The sequence below is a fragment of the Bubalus bubalis genome, chromosome 10, assembly GCF_019923935.1.
Source record: "Bubalus bubalis isolate 160015118507 breed Murrah chromosome 10, NDDB_SH_1, whole genome shotgun sequence".
In the NCBI taxonomy this organism is placed as follows: Eukaryota; Metazoa; Chordata; class Mammalia; order Artiodactyla; family Bovidae; genus Bubalus; species Bubalus bubalis.
Genome location: NC_059166.1, coordinates 92,449,606 through 92,470,410, shown reverse-complemented (window position 1 = coordinate 92,470,410; position 20,805 = coordinate 92,449,606). Strand labels below are relative to the sequence as shown.

General features: G+C 42.8%; 1 protein-coding gene across 50 annotated transcripts in view; it reads left to right on the top strand.

The window, feature by feature from the left end:
• RIMS1 (regulating synaptic membrane exocytosis 1) overlaps positions 1–20,805 on the top strand; it is a 596,845-nt gene that overhangs the window by 562,258 nt on the left and 13,782 nt on the right. The gene's annotated exons all lie outside the window — the stretch shown is intronic.

Genomic DNA, 20,805 nt, shown 5'->3' with positions numbered 1-20,805 from the left:
TTAACTTTTCTCATCAGAATTGTTTAATGTATTCCTAATACGATTATTTTCACCCCTGCCTTCCAGGGTTCTATGTTTTATTTTGTTTTTATTGTCTTTAACTTAGCAAAAAGTGTGTGTTAGTTGCTCAATCATGTCTGACTCTTTGTGACCCCATGGACTGTAGCCTGCCAGGCTCCTCTGTCCATGGAATTCTCCAGGCAAGAGTACTGGAGTGGGTTGCCATGCCCTTCTCCAGGGGATCTTCCTGACCCAGGGATAGAACCCGGGTCATCCGCATTGCAGGCAGTTTCTTTACCATCTGAGCCACCAGGGAAGCAAAAAGTAGATTTTTTTATTGATCTGTAAAATCTATAAAAATGTTTTTCTTTCCTCAGATTGATTTAGAACTTGACTGCTTAACTGCTTGACTGCTTAGCATCTTTCAAAAAATGTGAACTTGTTTGCAGAGAAATTCAGCTGAAATCAACTTTTCAAAAATTTAGGTACCAGGGACATACAGTATTTCTCTCCTTTTGTTCTATTTTAGGGGTGATTTCAAGAAGCATTATCAAGAGCCTTTTACTGTAGAATTTCAGATTTAAATTTGCAGACAAAATCTTCCTGGCTTAAGGAGAACTGCAGAACTAAGAGCCGTGTCTCTGCTGCTGCTAAGTCACTTCAGTCGAGTCTGACTCTGTGCAACCCCAGAGATGACAGCCCAGCAGGCTCCCCCGTCCCTGGGATTCTCCAGGCAAGAACACTGGAGTGGGTTGCCATTTCCTTCTCCAATGCATGAAAGTGAAAAGTGAAAGTGAAGTCGCTCAGTCGTGTCCGACTCTTAGCGACCCCATGGACTGCAGCCTACCAGGCTCCTCCGTCCATGGGATTTTCCAGGCAAGAGTACTCTAGACCATATCTAATGCACAGTGATGCGGGTCCTTGTTTGTTAAACACCATACACGGCTGCCTCCAGGTGGCACCACCTGTTAGGTAACCATTTATTGGAGCAGGGATGCTAGGATCTCTGGAGGTTGGACTTGGTCTGTTCAAGTGTGAATAAATGGAGTGCGACAGTGACTGTTCTTCCTGAAACAAACAATCCACTCAGGGCCTCACTGCTTGCATGATCAGATTCTTCATCGTCTTCTTCTATTTACAAAATGGGAATCAAAATTTCATCTACAGTAGAGGCCAGACAAGAGAGTTTGGAGCAGAAAGTTTGAGGCTCTGATCTTCACTGTGGCTTTAGAAGCCATGTGGCCACTAGCTAAGGATTTACATCCTGACCCTTTAAATAAAGAATTTGGACGAGATCACTCATTTTTAAAGTTCCGGCGCTAAATTTCAGATCTATTCTGTTCTAAAATGCACCAGTTGAATCCACCTAATTGTATTCATTTTGGGATTTCAGCTCCGTGTTTAATTTTTGTACTCTTAATCCTCGTTTGAATGGAAAATAATTATTGCCAGTATGAAATTATCTTACTGCTTTCATATCACAGAAGCCTCAAGGTATATTAAGCAAAGTATTTAATATTCTGAATTTACTTCTGGTCTAGTGAGGAAAATGTCAGGTTTGTTTTCAACTGTATCCAGTTGTTTTCCCTCCAGGAAAAGAGTTACTAGCTCTGCAATCTTGGTCGTGTTTATGTGTCTCCACCTGACAGGGTGGGATGTCTCAGTCAATCTGGGCTCCTGTGACAAAAATGCCATAAACTGGGTGGATTGTAAATAACAGAAACTTGCTTCTGGAGGCTGGAAGCCAGGGTCAGGGCACCAGCATTGTCTGCTTCCTGGTTCACAGATGGCCATCTTTTTCTGTAACCCCACACGGTAGAAGGAGCAGGCACACCTTTTGGGGTCTCTGTTGTAAGGGCCGGAGAAGGCACTGGCACCCCACTCCAGTACTCTTGCCTGGAAAATCCCATGGACGGAGGAGCCTGGAAGGCTGCAGTCCATGGGGTCGCTGAGGGTCGGACACGACTGAGCGACTCCACTTTCACTTTTTACTTTCATGCATTGGAGAAGGAAATGGCAACCCACTCCAGTGTTCTTGCCTGGAGAATCCCAGGGACGAGGGAGCCTGGTGGGCTGCCGTTTATGGGGTTGCACAGAGTCGGACACGACTGAAGTGACTTAGCAGCAGCAGTAGCAGTTATAAGGGCACTAACCTCATTCATGAGGGCTTCACCCTCATGACCTAATCACCTGCCCAAAGCCCTGGCTCCAAGTACCACCACAATGCAGGTTTCAATATATTAACTGGGGGGATGGGAGACACAGACATTCAGTCTATAGCGTGCAGCTGAACCAAAATCAAAACATTTTTGTGTCATTAACACCTAATGCTTATCTAACTCAAACTCTCAGGACTGTCATTCTTTTATTGTACAGTCAAGTTAGGACAATGCCTTGAGAATAATAAACAATAGCAGGAAAAATGAGAGGCAGAGTGACTGACTTTGCTAAGAATGTCAAGTTAGTATCAATAACATGTGCATAACTCCTATGCCTCCTTTGGTTCACATTTTCATTCTGTTAATGCTTGGGTACCTGCTCATTAACATTTATTTTTTGGCAACAGAATCTTTAAATACTGTGCTTGACCCAGCTCGGTTAACTCCTTAGATGCCCTAAGATACAGGTGATGCTGTGCTGTGGATTGGTGAGTCTCGGTCGTCAGTTTCCCTTCACCAGTACACATTTTAGGCTTTTCTTACATATTTCAAATTCTGTTCATCTGATTTTCTAAAGGTGGAAGGTAGAAGGGTGAAAATGAAAGACCTCAAATTTTTAATATTCTTATTTACCAATTTTTTTCAGTTTCCCAAGGGTTTCTTTTGCTCTTTGGACGTGAAACTTTATGTTTTATTTAACACTTACGTTTTGTATTGAAGTATAGTAGATTTACAGTGTTGTGTTAATTTCTACTATATAGCCAAGTGACTCAGTTGTGTGTATATATGCTGCTGCTGCTAAGTCGCTTCAGTCGTGTCTGACTCTGTGAGACCCCATAGACGGCAGCCCACCAGGCTCCCCCGTCCCTGGGATTCTCCAGGCAAGAACACTGGAGTGGGTTGTCATTTCCTTCTCCAATGCATGAAAGTGAAAAATGAAAATGAAGTCGCTCAGTCGTGTCCGACTCTTAGCAACCCCGTGGACTGTAGCCCACCAGGCTCCTCCTTCCATGGGATTTTCCAGGCACGAGTATTGGAGTTGGGTGCCATTGCCTTCTCCGTGTGTGTGTGTGTATATATATATGTGTGTGTGTGTGTGTGTGTGTATTATTTTTCATATTCTTTTCAGCTATGGTTTATCCCAGGATATTGAATATAGTTCCCTGTGCTGTATAGTAAGACTTTGCTGTTTATCCATCCTATGTGTAATAGTTTGTATCTGCTAACCCCAAACTACCAATCCACCCCTCCTCTACCCAATCCCCCTGTAGCAACCACACGTCTGTTCACTATGTCTGTGAGTCTGTTTCTGTTTTATAGGGAAGTTCGCTTGTGTTGTATTTTAGAGTCCACGTATAGGTGATGTCCTGCAGTATTTAATACATTCTAACCACAGTCAGTGGAGAGCAGCCAGCAGGTTCCCAGTGACCCAAGGGGACCTATTTGTGTGCATGCAGCATTCCTATCACTCATGGACTCTCATCACTGGGCACAGCCAGACCCCAAATTACTCCCAAGACCTGTGTGGCCAGGCCTCCAATTACCACTGTTTACTTAACTTGCCCATTTGCTGCCTGTTTGGCTCATTCGCCAAGGCTCAGTTTGATCTCTCTGCCAGCCGGAGTGGTTTGCTTTACAAGAACCAGCTGCTCAGAATCCGCTGTGCAGACAGCCACCCTCACTCTTGTGGTCTTTTTTTTTTTTTTTTTGCCCCAGGACAGTTGCTTTCTCTTCCTCGGCCTCCCTCTGCCTGTTCCTGGTGAATAATTCACTCTTCTCTTTCCACTTGGAATCTGAAGATTTTTCTCTTGAATCAACTAACTTAACTCCTTCTATGCCTATTTGTAATATTGGTATATTTTACCTCTTAAAACATAAATTACCTTTATGATCATTCAGTAAATACATATAACTACTTTTTAAATTTTTTTTATTCCCATCCTCTAAAATAGGTGTTAGAATTTAAGCTAATGATACGGTGAGTAAACAGAAATCTAAATAAACCTCCAGTTATTACAGAAGAGGGTCCTACCCTGGTAGCTCTGATGGTAAAGAATCTGCCTGTAATGAGGAGGACCTGGGTTCAATCCCTGGGTTGGAAAGATCTTGCTTCCCTGGTGGCTTAGATGGTAAAGAAACTGCCTGCAATGTGGATGACCCAGGTTCTATCCCTGGGTCAGGAAGATCCCCTGGAGAAGGGAATGACAACCCACTCCAGTGTTCTTGCCTGGAGAATCCCTTGGACAGAGGAGCCTGGCGGGCTACTGTCCATGAGATCACAAAGAGTCTGACACAACTGAGCAGCTAACACTTTGTTCACTTTATGATATAACAGACTGAAACATTTCCAGATAATAGTATTGCAGAAGATTACAGCCACCTCAAGCAGCTCATACTCTTTCATGGTGGATTTTGCTTCCCATGTAGTGACACATAAAATTTCTGATGTTTGGGTGCAGGTCTATGGGGTAGTCAGGTAAGGCTTGGGTAGGATAGGGTAATGAGGATGGATAGTTTTGTAATTAACTTGCCACCTGTATGAGATTCCTACAGTATTTCCTGGCTACTGATCCCCTGGAAGTTTGCCAGTTGATTTGTCTTCTTTGCCACTGCACTGAAAATATCCCATGGACTAATGAAGTTCTCAATGTCCTTATTAATAAAATGAAAACTGGATTATTTTTAAAAGCCACCAGTAGTAAAGGTGTCTCTTTGACCACCTGTATTTCTTACCTTGTAATTTTATAAATGCAAAAGCAAAGAGATGGCTGCTGACACCTCTGAGTTAACTTTCTCTTGGGCTTAAAGATGACAATTTTCCAATTTTATAGCTTCAAAAATATTGATCCCAGTACCCCAGTTTTCTTTGAATTTGTTGCTTAATCAGATCTTAGCAAATAATGCTTTGGCATACTATTAAAAATCTGTAGAGTAACATCCAATTACTTGAGGATTATAAATCAGACATTACGGTAGGTGCTGGCACGTCCTGTTTCACTCTGCGAAATGTAAGTGCTGCTGCCCTGCTCTCGTGCTGTGAGTTTCCATGTGGAGTGTTCTCTCTGGATCTGTAGGTTTTGTGGCCCCAGGATCTCAACATTATGGAGACCACCAACCAGAGGGACAGAGCAGCGAGCCTTCAGAGAGACACACACCCGTGATCACTGAGTGCAGTGACTGCCTGTCACCTCCTTTCTTCATCTCCAAGTTTCCTGAATTGATGGAAAGTTTACTACAGTCTTGAAGGAGAGCAGGATGTTGTGGGCACATTGTCCTTCCCTGGGTGTTTATCATCAGAATTGATTATAAGTTTTCCAAAGTCTGATCAAAGCTCAAAAAAAAAAAAAAAAATACCCAGTAGATATTTTTTCTAATGATAATCCTTCAAGTGGATCAAAATAGGGTTTTCCTTATATTATGAAGCATGAGATAGTTTCATCCATGAGAAACACTAGACTTGAGCCTGTTCAAAAAAACAGAACCCCACATACTTGATGTCACTTAACAGTTACAAACCAAGGTAAAAAAATGCTAAATTTTATTTTAGTTTCCTACCTTGACAAAAAATGTTTGCCATCACCAAAGAGGTCAAGTTTCAACTTAGAATTCTGACTGCTGGGAGCTCTGTGCTTGACTGTGATGCACCCCACCTTCTTCTGGGACCCACCACCGTCCCCCTTCCTTTCCCAGCTCTGCAAAACACCTCAAGGGGCCCTGCCTGCTCCCACCTGGACTTTGGGGTGTGCATATCGGTGGTGCTGTTCATCGTTAGGAGAGAGACATACAGGATGGCCCTGGGTGTGGGATTGGGGCCTCTGGGTGGGAAATTCTAGGCTCCAAGGATCTTGGAGGCTTCGTGTAGAAGCCAGCCCACAGGCTCTAGGTGGGCAAACCCTCTGGACACCCTCCCGGTCCCTGGGGAGGGAGAGTCTCCATTCTCTCTGCAAGAATACGGCCACAGGAGGGACTGAGCCAGGCCCCAGAACGCAGGAGAGGAGGATTTAATGGTCCTCTAGAGATGATCTTCCATCCAGAGATGATCCAGAGATGCCTGAAGTATCATACATTCTTATTAACTGTATGGATTAACTCATTTTGTAGTGTGATCTTTGTCAAATTTTGTTTTACATACAGACTCTTTATATCCATCCCATCTGTTCGGGAATGATGGGTGACGCCAGCGTGATTAATGTGCCTAACCAAAGATGCAGGAGGGAATCTCAGAGTCCTCTTCACATGAACTTGGCCTTTAAAAGTTGGCCAGGCCCGTTTCATTCCGTCCTGTTTCCTGTTTCCCATCCTTTCAGTCATTGCCTCGTGGGCCATTCTGTGGTGACTGTGCCCTCCCTCGGTACAGAGATGCACACTCACACACGCCGCTTGACTCTCCAGTGTGGATTGGGAAGGTCGTAAGCCTGAATACAGTTAATTCCTGCTCAGGGGCCGGTTCAAGCTAGACTGGCTCCCCAGAGAGGAGACTGTGTGATTGTCCCCATCACTCTCACTATTTTGGGTGCCTGATGCTGTGACCTTGCATTTCAACGTGGGTCCCTCTTGGTCATGGGTGACTCTCCCAGATCAGTGTACCCCTGACTCAGACTCTGTCAAGAACTCCTGCCCATCTCTTTAAAGTCACCCTGCTGGTCTCTGAAATCCCTAAAAATAACTCCACTTGTGCTACATAGCTCATATTTCAAATCAGACTATCCTAATTTTGACGAAAACCCATCCAGCTGGTTTGAAGGGATGTAGTGAGAAGCAGAGAGCCTACTTTGTTTTATAGAATCTGGAAAGAAATTTACTCATGTAATTTGTGACCGCAAACTGTTTTCCTCCCATAATGACCAGTGCAGCAGGTCATGGCTACACAATAATGAGGAACTTCATATGTGCACATTACAGAACATTAAACAGGAAAAGAGCCACATACCTGATGTCACTTAACAGTTACAAACTGAGGACTTATAACTTAGAAAGGACCGCTCTATGTATTGAATCAGTTATTGCTAGAGTCTCCCCTTCTAATCCCACTTTCTCTGAGAAAACACAGAGAAGAAAAATTTCTAACTCTGCTGTTAGAAGAGGAGCCTTCTATTTTCTAAATAAGAAAGTGTTGCCAATCAATTCAGTAACTCAATTCTCAAATCTTAAGTCTGAGAACTGAGTGTACTCTTCACAAAAATAGTATTATATTTTTTAAATCCACACTAGATTTTATTTATAATCCTATGTACCATGGTACAGATTAGGCTACTGTAACAAGACACTCAAAAATAGAGTGGCTTAATCAAGACCCTCACAGAGTAGTGCAGGTAGACCATCTCTTCTGGGGCTGGCATAACAACTGCAACACATCAGGGACCCGGGCTCTGCCAGCTTCAACACATGCTTGCATCCTAACCCTAACCCTGAGGCCCAAAGTGGCTGCTGCTGCACCCGCTATCACATCCCTATGCCATTCACAGTGGAGATGGGAGGGGCAATGTGGTCAGCCCTTAGATGGGAGGATGAGGGAAGTTCTCTCACTAGAGAAAAGGGTAAGGATGGATACTCAGGGCATGAAAAGTCTCTGTGATCTGTTGCCACTTACACTTGATTCCAAAGAGCATTTTGAGCTAAATATGTGAAAGATACAGAAATATGTGCTTTGAGTTGAGCATGAGGAATTAGTGTTATTCTACTTGGAGACCCAATCTATGCAAAACATTTTGAGATCTCACAGTGTAGCAGGAGATAAGTTCAGAAGCACGATCTTTTCATTCCTGCTCAAGACAAGCTCCCATTTCATAAACAAGGAAAGTGAGGCACAGAGAGACAAAGACTCAAAACTAACACAGGTGGGGCTGGGACCTGAATCACAGGCTCTGATCCCACAGAAGGCCCTCAAACCATTTCCTATCCAGCCAACACTGAGTGTATTAGGCTGCCTTTTCAAGTTGGAAAAAAAACGAAAGATTCCCTAAATATTAATTGTTGTTGTTCAGTTGCCCAGTTGTGTCCCAACTCCGTGACCCCATGGACTGCAGCATGCCAGGCCTCTCTGTCCCTCACCATCTCCCAAAGTTTGCCCAAGTTCATGTCCATTGCATCAGTGATGCCATCCAGCCATCTCATCCTTTGACACCCACTTCTTCTGCCCTTCAATCTTCCCCAGCATAAGGGACTTTTCTAATAAGTCAGCTTTTCACATCAGATGACCAAAATACTGGAGTTTCAGCTTCAGCATCAGTCCTTCCAAGAGTATTCAGGGTTGATTTTCCTCAAGGTTGGCTGGCTTGATCTCCTTTCAGTCCAAGGGACACTCAGGAGTCTTCCCCAGCACCACAGTTCGAAGGATTCAATTCTTTGGTGCTTTGCCTTCTTTACGATATAGCCCTTAAAACCTTACATGACCTCTGGGAGGACCATAGCCTTGACTATACAGACCTTTTTTGGCAGAGTATTGTCTCTGCTTTTCAACACACTGTATAGATTTGTCATTGCTTTCCTGCCAAGAAGCAAACGTCTTATGATTTGATGGCTGCAGTCACCATCTGCAGTAATTTTAGATCCCCAAAAGAGGAAACATGTCACTACTTCCATTTTTTTCCCTTCTATTCGCCATGAAGTAATGGGGCCAGACCCGGGTTCAATTCCTGAGTCGGGAATATCCCCTGGAGAAGGAAATGGCAACCCACTCCAGTACTCTTGCCTGGAAAATCCCATAGGCGGAGGATCCTGGTAGGCTGCAGTCAATGGGGTCGCAAAGAGTCAGACACGATGGAGTGACTTGAATTTCACTTTCTTTTTCACTTTCAGTTTAATGGGGTCAGATGCTATGATCTTAGCTTTTTTAATATTGAGTTTTAAGCCAGCTCTTTCACTCTCCTCCTTCACCCTTATCAAAAGGCTCTTTAGTTCATCTTCAGTTTCTGCCATTAGAGTGGTACCATCTGCATACCTGAGGTTGATATTTCTCCCACCTATCTTGTTTCCAGCTTGTAACTCATCCAGCCCTGAATTTCTCATGATGTGCTCAGTGTATACATTAAACCAACAGGATGCAGCAGACAGCCCTGTCTTACTCCTTTCTCGATCTTGAACCAATCAGTTATTCCACAGAGGGTTCCAACTGTTGCTTCCTGACCCACATACAGGTTTCTCAGGAGACAGGTAAGATGGTCTGGTATTCCCATCTAAATAGTAATAACTTGGTTTAAACATTTTTTTAAAAAAAGAGAAAACCTAAAACATGCAATAAAACATTTGTTTTTTGTAGCTTTCAGCCTGAAGTATTGTTTTATTTTTACAGTCAGAATGTCATATAAGTAAGGAGCTATTCTAAGTTTACACTCAGTGAGTGAAATACAGTTTCAATTAAGGTGTTAATTTAGAACAAAGAAGAGTTAAAAAAAATATATGTGACATAAATGTGGTATGTTTTACTCCTGGGAAAATAAATCTGAGGCCTTATTTTCTGAACCCACTTGATTTATAATATTGTGTTAGTTTCAGGTGTACTGCCACTGATTCGGTTATACATATACATATTCTTTTTCAGATTCTTTTCCAATTTAGATTATTACAGAATATTGGAATAGAATTCCCTGTTCTGTGCAATAGGTCCTTAATGTTTATCTATTTTATATATGCTATTTTTTGCTACTGTTTAGTCGCTAAATCATGTCTGACTGTTTGCATCCCGATAGACTGTACCCAACAGGCTTCTCTGTCCATGGGATTTTCCAGGCAAGATTACTGCAGTGGGTTGCCATTTCCTTCTCCAGGGGATCTTCCCAACCGAAGGATATAGTAGTGTTTATATGTTAATCTCATCCTCCCAATTTATCCCTCCCGGCCTTTCCCCCTTGATAACCGTAAGTTTGTTGTCTGTGTCTGTGAGTCTGTTACTGTTTTGTATATAACTTCACTCGTATCATTTTTTTAGACTCCATATATAAGTGATATCATAAAATACTTGTCTCTGTCTGACATACTTCACTTCGTATGATAATCCCTAGGTTCATCCATGTTGCTGCAAAAAATGGCATTATTTCATTCTTTTTTTATGGCTGACTATATATATCCCTTGTTCATATATCTTTGGCTTCGCACTGCTCAGTGGATAAGGAATTGGCTGGTAGCACAGGAAACTCAGGTTCGATCTCTGGGTGGGGAAGATCTCCTGGAGGAGGTAATGGCAACCCACTGCAGTATTCTTGCTGGAGAATCCCATGGACACAGGAGCCCTGCAGGCTAGACCGTAGGGTCACAAAGAGTCAGACACAACTGAAGCAACTTAGAACGCGTTCAAGCTCATATATATATCACAACTTCTTTATCCATTCATCTGTTGATGGACATTTACTTTGTTTCCATGTCTTGGCTATCGTAAATAGTGCTGCAATGAACTTAGGATGCATATATCTTTTCAAAGTATGGTCTTCTCTGGAGGTATGCCCAAGAGTGGAATTGCTGGATCACATGGTGGCTCTGTTTTAGTTTTTTAAAGCACCTTCATTCTGTTTTCCACAGTGGCTGCACCCACTTGCATTCCCATCAACAGTGTAGAAAGGTTCCCTTCTCTGCACAGCCTCTCTAGCATTTATTGCTTGTGGACTTTTAAATGATGGCCATCCTGACTGATGTGAGGTGGCACCTCATTGTAGTTTTCATTTGCATTTCGCTAATAATTAGTGATGTTGAGCATATTTACATGTGCTTTTTGTCCAACTTATTGTCTTCTTTGGAGAAGTTTCTAGTTAGATCTTCTGGTTTTTTTTGTGGGTTTTTTTTTTTTTTTTTTTTTTTTGAGCTATTTGAGTATGCTTTGGGGGTTAATCCCTTGTCGGGTTGCAAATATATCTGAGGCCTTATTTTCTGAACATTGAGTTGTTAATAAACACTTTAGATATCTCCATGTCATGCTTTAGAGCACTTTTTAATCAAGTCAAGCTGAAATAAGTCCATCCCAGGATTGGGGGCTTAATCTCATCCTCAGAACATGTTGGTGGTCATTGATCCCCAGGTGCTTTAACTTGTATGTATCATATTTATTAAACAAGAAGACGACCGTATATAGTATCCACTCCCTAGATATATTGGTTTGCTCAGGCTGCATGACAGAATATCACTGACTGGGTGGTTGGAATAGCAGTAGTTTATCCTCTCACAGTTCTAGGGGCTGGGTGTCCACGATCGCGGTGTGGGCATGGGTGGTTCCTCTGAAGCGTCTGTCCTTGGCTTGGAGGTGGGATTCCTCAGATAAGAATAATGGAGTGAGTGCATAGCCATTTCCTCCTCCAGGGGATCTTCCCGACCCAGGGATTGAACCCACATCTCCTTCATTGGCAGGCAGATTCTTTTAACACTGCCCTACCTGGGAAGCTCTGAGGTCACAGTAGCAAACATTTTCCTGGAAAACTCAGTGTGTGTGAGGGAGCTGACATGGTCTGACTGCAGGCATTCCAGGCATTCGGCAGGATGCCAGCTTCTCACCAGGGAGCCATTTTTAGTCATGGTTAGGCTGAAAAGCAGAGGTCAGGGGTCAGCATAGACCTTCTAAAGCCATGTTTGCAGAGCACACAGCAGCAAAGGAAGCACCATAACCTCCTTCAGGTTACTGTAGTGAAATAAGAAAGCATGCTGCTGCTGCTGCTAAGTTGCTTCAGTCGTGTCCGACTCTGTGCGACCCCATAGACGGCAGCCCACCAGGCTCCCCCGTCCCTGGGATTCTCCAAGCAAGAACACTGCAGCGGGTTGCCATTTCCTTCTCCAAAGAAAGCATAGCCAGGGTCTTTCCCTGGTTGTTCAGTGGTTAGGACTCTGAGCTCCCAGTGGAGGCTACATGAGTTCACTCCCTGCTCAGGGAATTAAGATCCTGCATGTTTAAAACAAACAAACAAAAAAGCATCACTACATCACTGGGAAAGACTGAAGGAATTCTGAAAATATTATTAAGGGCACTTATTCCATCCATCTCACAAAAAGTATTCCTAACGATTCTGTTTTTAGCTTCTTGACCATTGTGTATCTTTCATTATAAACCTCTTTGGAAAATGGGAAAACTGTAAACTTTATGGCTTGTAGGATTAAACCGGAGAATGAATGAGGGAAACCATAAAAGTGCAAGAACTCTCATGCGGTGTTCTAAAAATATTCTTCAGACTTATGAAACTTTTACAAGTTGTACTTATCTGGAGTGGGGTGAGGTATATTCAAGAACCTTGGCCCAGCACAAAAGGAACATTTTTGTTTGTTTAAAAATACCCAGAAACTCCACTGTGGCACCGTTGGAACAGACTGCCTAATAAATGTTTTCCGACTGTGTGGTTGCCACAACATTGGAAGCGTCTGACAGCAACAGGAGAACTGCTGGGTCTTTTCTTGTAAAAAATGATTGCTAGAGATCTGTGTTGCATTGTGCACAGTACAGAGTACACACAGCGCTGTGTGGCCCTGGGGGGCCAAGAATTTGATGCCAGTAAGAACAGCATCGGTAGTAATACAGCAGCCACAGCCACCCAGGTGGTACATAACCATGCATCTGGAGAGCATCAGGTCAGAGGTCATGTAGAGAACTCCCTCTCTGCACTCACCACTCACAGTGTCAACTTGAGGTTAACTTGAGTCAACTCGGAAATGTACCCACTTCAAGAGACCATGCTCCCCCTCACTTGAGACCTTTACATATGATGGTCTCCTGGCGTGAAATACAAATGCCTCTTCACCATCTGCACAGTTAAAATTGGCTTTGAAAATCCCTCGGGTATCAACCTGTAGTGTCTCAGGGAGCCCAGTCCCATCAGTTAGACTGTTTTGCTGCTGCTCTGTTTACACACTAGATAAAGTGATTGGTTTGCATTTAGGCAATATATTTTATTAGAGGTCATCATAAACTCTGGAGGGCCTCCTAGTGACTCAGACAGTAAAAAAAAAAAAATCCTCCTGCAATGCAGAAGACCCGGGTTTGATCCCTGAGTCAGAGTCAGGAAGATCCCCTGGGGAAGGGAATGGCAACCCACTCCAGTATTCTTGCCTAGAGAATCCCATGAACAGAGAGGCCTGGTGGGCTACAGTCATGGGGTCACACAGAGTTGGACATGACTGAGTGCCTAGCACACACAGACACACATAGACTCAGAATTCTCTTGGGGAACTGACAAAAGTGAACAAAGAGAAGTTTTGTATTTCTCACTTCCTGATTCTGCCAGGTTACTGCTCATTTAGTGGCGGGGCAAGACCCCTCACTGCCTAAACCGTTCTCTCTCTCTTGCTCTGTCTTCTCTCTGTGTTAGTAGCATTACATTAGATAAAAACCTGAAGCTCAATACATATAAATCCTCCGTGTTGCACTGCCTCTTCAGGATCAGTACATGCCCGTCCCTCCTCCAAGGCCGTGAGCTGCCTGGAATCAGGGACTCTTTCCTTTCCAAGTGTACATACACAGCTCTGGCCCGAAACATTCAGGGACAATTTCCTTGAATAAGTTAATAAAGGAATGAATAAACAAAACGGGCCACATTAACCACAACAACTTTTCTGTTTAGAAGCAACTGAATTTTGTCACTGTACATATAAACAAAATGAATCTTATCACTGAGCTCAGTTGTTACTTTCAAACTGAAGCACTTCCTCTGTTCTTTCTATGAGTTGATAAGAAAGACATTATTATACTTATCTTTTGAATTCAAATTTTTAATCCATTAATTTATATTCTCTTACTGATATTTCCAGTTGCTGGATGGGATTGACTTTTCATTTGATGGTTAGATACTGCATTGATTGGACGGTGATTTTTTGGACATTATTTATCTTTATCCACCTCTCCAACCCATAATATTACACCTGAAACTGTTGTGCTTCACCCTATGCATTTATGGATTCCCATCTGCATAGATCTCTAACATCTTAAAAAACAGACAACCTGCCCTCATCATGTGTGACTCTCCAAATACTCTCTCAGTCACCGCAAACCTTTTGGAAATGGTCCTGGAGCCTCTCTGCCTCCTCATCTCTGGTTCTCTCTTCTGACTGGTCCCCAGCTCCCCTCGAAATCAGTGCTGCCATGGAGGCGGCCCTGTCATCCACTCTACAGGTCTGCTTCTTACTAAAATTCTAAGTAGTAATCAACAATTAATTATCTTACTTCCTGAAATACCGTATTCTTCTGATTTCTGCAGCATGACGCTTACCTCTTTTTCTCCTGAAAAGGTCTTCCCGTGGAGACCCCTTAACTGCCTTGATTTTCTTCTAGACCTTCAAACGTGAAAACATCCTGGGCTCTGCTCCAACTCCCCTGTGTATCTCTCTGTGTTCCCTGGAGGTCAAACTGGTACCCTAGATCTCCATCCCATCTGCCTGCCGGTGTGTCCAGTCTGCCCACCTCCTGCCTCTCTGGCTGCGACCTGACCCTCTGGTCCTGATCCTACATCTTCTTCCTACTTTACTCTCCACGCAGCTATTGCACGAGCTCCTCTGCCATCCACTGGAGAACCCAGACTTTGCACCACCCACGAGTTCCCCTCCCTGTAAGTGACACTGTCATCCAACTAGTTGTTCTTTAGTCACTCAGTCTTCTGACTCTTTGTGACCCCATGGACTGTGGTCCACTAGGCTCCTCCAACCATGGGATTTCCCAGGTAAGAAGACTGGAGTGTGTGGTCATTTCCTTCTCCAGGGGATCTTCCCAACCCAGGCATCGAACCCGCATCTACTATACTGGCAGGCAGATTCTTCACCATTGAGCTACCAGGGAAGCCCCTCCAACTGGTTATCCTAACTGAAAACCTGAAAGTTCCTGATTTCTCCTGTTTTTCTGAGCCACTTGCACATGGATGAACAGGACACGTGTCAGCTATACTGCAAGAGAAGCTCAAGGCTTCTCCCCACTGATCTGCTCTGCTGCTCTCCGAACATGGCCTCCATTTCCCTCCTCAGGGAGGAGAGCTTCCCCGCCTCCTCCACTTCTACTCCAGGAACTCAGCCCCACACAGTGGCTCGGTGACCCTGTGAGAGGGGAGATCAGAACCGGACCCTGCCCTGGGTTCCCCAACACTCAAGCACAGAGTCCAGGCAGGCACCCAGCAGAGCCTGAGCCTCTCCATCTCCTCCTCTCCTTGTGAATAGTCTCAGACCCACCAGGGCAGGCCTGGCCCTCCTCGGGGTCTGCCTCTTGCTCCTCTGCCTGGACTGGCCTTCCCCCAGACCCTTGCTTGGCAGCCTTCTTGTCTACAAGTCACCTGCCCTGCCCAACTGATCAAAAGAAACTCTCTCAACGCAGGCAGGCTCTTCTTCATTTTTCTGTGATGCTATCCAGTATCCAGATGATATTCAGATTGAATTCCTGTTGAGCTATTTCAAATCCTGAAAGATGATGCTGTGAAAGTGCTGCACTCAATATGTCAGCAAAGTTGGAAAAGTCAGCAGTGGACATGGGACTGGAAAAAGTCAGTTTTCATTCTAATTCCAAAGGCAATGCCAAAGAATGCTCAAACTACTGCACATTTGCACTCATCTCACATGCCAGCAAAGTAATGCTCAAAATTCTCCAAGCCAGGCTTCAAAAGGTCCATGAACCTTGAACCATGAACTTCCAGAGGTCCAGGCTGGATTTAGAAAATGCAGAGGAGCCAGAGATCAAATTAGCAACATCTGTTGGATTATAGAAAAAGCAGGGGAGTTCAAGAAAAACATATCCTTCTGCTTTATTGACTACGCCAAAGCCTTTGATTGTGTGGATCACGACAAACTGGAAATTTCTTAAAGAGTTGGGAATACCAGACCACCTTAACTGCCTCCTGAGAAATCTGTACGCTGGTCAAGAAGCATCAGTTAGAACCAGACATGGAACAACAGACTGGTTCCAAATCGGGAAAGCAGTACGTCAAGGCAGTATATTGTCACCCTGCTTATTTAACTATATGCCATATACATCATGCGAAATACCGGGCTGGATGAAGCACAAGCTGGAATTAAGATTGCTAGGAGTAATATAATAACCTCATATATGCAGATGACACGACTCTTATGGCAGAAAGCAAAGAGGAACTAAAGAGTCTCTTGATGAAAGTGAAAGAGGAGAGTGAAAACTCTGGTTTAAAACTCAACATTCAAAAAACTAAGATCATCGCATCCGGTCCCATCACTTCATGGCAAATAGATGGGGAAACAATGGAAACAGTGACAGACTTTATTTTCTTGGGCTCCAAAATCACTGCAGATGGTGACTGTAGCCATGAAGTTAAACGATGCTTGTTCCTTGGAAGAAAAGCTGTGATAAAACTAGACAGTATATTAAAAAGAACTGACATTACCTTGCTGACAGAGGTCCATCTAGTCAAAGCTATGGTTTTGCCAGAGCACGGCAAGCTTCAGTTCACAGGGATCACAAAGAACTGGGCACAACGCCCAAATAACAATACAATAACATAACTTTCTCTATTCTTTATTTAACTATGAACTGCTCACATCTGCCAAAGTGAAAAATATGAATAGAGTTGATGCTAAATTCTGTCCAGGAAATTCATGCACTGGTACGTCTTAACGAAGCAATTTAGTACAAACATTTTTATGTCTATTGATATATTGCAATTGTAATTGTAATGGTGATTGAAACAAGAAGAAATGTGTTTAAAACTTAGATTCTTTTGAGACAAGAAGATTAAAATAAATTTTAAGTTTTGTTATAGAAAAACTGTCAAGGTTATTAATAAATATGCTGAATATAAAACAAAAAGAAAAAAGAAAATTGAGCACCGAAGAACTGATGCTTTTGAACTGTAGTGTTGGAGATGACTCTTGAGAGTCCCTTGGACTGCAAGGAGATCCAACCAGTCCATCCTAAAGGAAATCAATCCTGAATATTCTTTGGAAGAACTGATGCTGAAGCTGAAAATCCAAGACTTTGGCTACCTGATGCGAAGAACTGACTCATTGGAAAAGCCCCTGATGCTGGGAAAGATTGAAGACAGGAGGAGAAGGGGATGACAGAAGATGAGATGGTTGGATGGCATCACTGACATAAGTTTGAGCAAGCTCCAGGAAGTGGTGAGGGACAAGGAAGCCTGGCATGGTGCAGTCAATGGGGTTGTAAAGAGTAAGACATGACTGAGCAACTGAACTGATCCAGAATCTAAAGTCATTATTTTTCTGTTTATATTATCTTTGTTTATTTTTAAGCTGAAGTACAGATGATTTACAATGTCATATTAATCTCAGGTGTACAGCAAAGTGATTGAGTTATCTATCTATCTATCTATTCTTCAGATTCTTTTCCCTTTGGTAAAGAATAGGTTCTTACAAGATATTGAATACAATATACAAGATATATGATACAGTATACAATATATTGAACACAATATGCAAGATATTGAATCCAGTTCCAAGTACTATACAGCAGGTTATTTTTTTAGCTTTTTATTTTGTGTTGGTATATAGCTGATTGACAATGTTTCAGGTGAACAGCCAAGAGACTCAGTGATAGATATACATGTATCCATTCTCCCCCAAACTCCCCTCCTCTCCATGCTGCTTAACATTGAGGAGTGTTCCACAGATCCTCATTAATTATCAGTTTTATTAATATATAGTACTGTATGTATTAATCTCAAACTCCTGATTTCTCTCTCCCCCTGCCCTTTCCCCTTTGGCAACCATAAATTTGTCTTCTATGTCTGTGAGTCTGTTTGTAAGTAAGTTTATTTATATCGTTTTTTCACATTCCGCATATAAGCGATATATGATATTTGTCCAGAATCATCATGTTACCTGACTTGCTTTAGCTGTTTACTGAATGTCCTCTCCTATTACTTGTGTGGCTTTGACACCTAGAATGCTATCAGACTATCAGATTATAGGCCTCTGATGCTTAAGAAGCATTTGCAGAATGAACAAATACATCCATAGGTTGTTTCTAAATGCCGCATTTCTAAATATGAAAAGTGAAAATTCATATATAAGTAGGACACATTTTGGAATATTCTATGAAAGTATGTCTATTTTTCCAAAGCATGAATATAGTATTGCCCCACCCAGTATTATGGATTTTACTAACTTTTACGTGTCTGTGAATGTAGAATATTAAAATATACTAGTTTTCTAATCCTTTTGTTCTTTGTATAGTACTTGGGACAGGGTTTCAGGTCAAAGGTCTCATGACATCATCTGCCAGTTGACTTCACGTCTTTTTTGGGTTAATGATTCTTCAGTGGATACAAGTAATTATTAAATACTGAGGGTATCTTTAATAGGCATAATAGTATTTTGTAATATTTAGTGGTTTAATACATTATATTGGTATTAAAAATGTCATATATGTAACATATTTATTCTGTAATTATAGCATGTATGCTCAGTAGCTCAGTCATGTCTGATTTTGTGACCCCATGGACTGCAGCCCATTGGGGTCCTCTGTCCATGGGATTTTCCAGGCAAGAATACTGGAATGGGTTGCCATTTCTGACTCCAATTATGGCACAGAGGGATGAATACAGATAATTATATACACTTGTATAGAATATGTGTGATTTTTTCAATGTTTTCAAATGAATTTGTAAGCCCATATGAAAATGCATACATGAAAATATCTGTAGCTAAACTTTTGTTTTGTTTGTAAAGTCAATCAGATCAGACTCTGTGTTTTCCTAAACGGTGGTATAATGGAATGATCACAAGACTGAGGTTCAGAAAATCAGGTTTATCATCTAGCTTCCAGGCTAATGAGGGGGATACTGAAGAAGCCATCGTTCCCACTAGAATGTAAGCTCCAGCGGGCAGAGGTCATGTTGGTTGCATTCACTGCTGTATCACCAGCATGCAGAAAAGGTGAGGACCAGTTCAAATGCTGGACAGTTACTTGTTGCATGAATTATACTTCTCTTGTGTACAGTTTCCACGTCTGTAAAACTCTGATCCTTCGAACCTTTACATTCCAGATAATATGAGAGCCCTTTGAATATAAATCAGAAAGATTCAGAGCTAGAATTGCTTATCCAGCTGTTACCTGGGCCTTTATACAGTTGTATAGTGAGTGCATGAAAACTCTGTGTTGAATATTTCTTAACATGAGTAAGACAAGATATCGGTCCATGATTGCCATCTTTAGAAGGCTTGAAACAAAACCTCTAAAATAAAAAATATATTACCCAAATTCACGAAATTAAATAAGTATAAAAGAAAGTTCAATAACCGACCTCTTACATGATGTTTTTGCAAAGTGTGTAGCACTTAGATTTATTTTGGAAACTTTGAAGGTTTAATACTGCTGTAAGTATTTGGGGACACCCTGTAGACATACCCCTCTTTGAGAAAAACTTGAAAAATACAAATTGATAAAGAACTCTTAACTTTTAAATGTTTTCTTTTCATTCATCAAACACATATGTCACTACAAGCACCTGTAGCAGGTGTTAGGAGAAGCGGGAGAAGCCAGGCTCTGGTAGTACCTCCGTCATCCGGACAGCCAGGCACACAGAGCCTCCTGGCTGGAGTCAACATCAGCATTGGAAACATCACAGAGGAAACCTGTGGACTGGGGGCTGATGACCAGACCGCCATCACTCACAGCATCCCCAGCACAGCCACCTGGACCAACCCAGCTTTGGGGGCCACCGCCAGGTCCCCTCATATCCTCCAGATCAATGTTTGATGAGACCCTGACTCCTTTTTTATAAAGCCGCTGCTCAGCTCCCTCGATCTCCATCCCCTTCTCTTGCCTGTTTTTATCCATAACAGTTATTACTGGACCTGTTACGTATTTGTTGACTTGTTAATTGCCTTTCTTGTGTAATACATGCATGTAAGCTCCATGACAGGAAATTTGTCATTTGGCAGTGTTTACCCAGAACCTAGAACAGTGTGGGACACCTGGTTGTTGTTTAGTAAATATTTGTTGAATGGAGGGATGAATGGAGGAAGGGATGGAAAGAGGGAGGGAAGGAAAAATGGATGGAGGGAACGATAGATGGAAGGATGGAGGAAAGATGGTTGGAAGGAGGGAAGGATGGATGGATAGAATAAAGGAGGGAAGCATAGATGCATGGATGGGGCTAGGGATGGATAGATGCATGCATGGAGGGAAGGAAGGATGGATGGATGGATGGAAAAAGGATGGATAGATGGAGGAATGAATGGATGAAAGTATGGATGGATGAATAAAAGGAAGGTTGAATGGATGGAAGGAATGCTGACTGGGTGGATAAATTAACACCTTAATGAAAAGATCCTTGTGGCTGATCCTCTTAACTATTTCTCTCTAGTTCCCAGCATCCTCCCCTCCATTTACATATAAAGTTTGCTTTTGTTATTCTAGCGATGAATCTCATTATTTTCAGTAGAATTTGGTGCTCTACCCTCGTTCATTGCCTTGGGGTGCCTGGGTAAACGTTTGCCAGGATTCTGGCTGGCTCACTTGGGTAGCATGCCATGGGGGCTGCCCCTTGCCCTCAGGTGCTGTGGTGCTGATAGGCATGCAGGGATGAAATGTGGCTTCACGTGGTGACTTCATACAAGAGCGACATCTAAGAAGGAGCCACAGGACACACATAAACACCCAAACTAAGCTAATGGCAGCCATCACGGCCACAGGGGATGTCCCTGCCTTGAGTCCAGTGGGTGGGACAGAAACCAGGAGCAGCACAGGTGGAGAATCTAGAGCCATAGGTGGGAA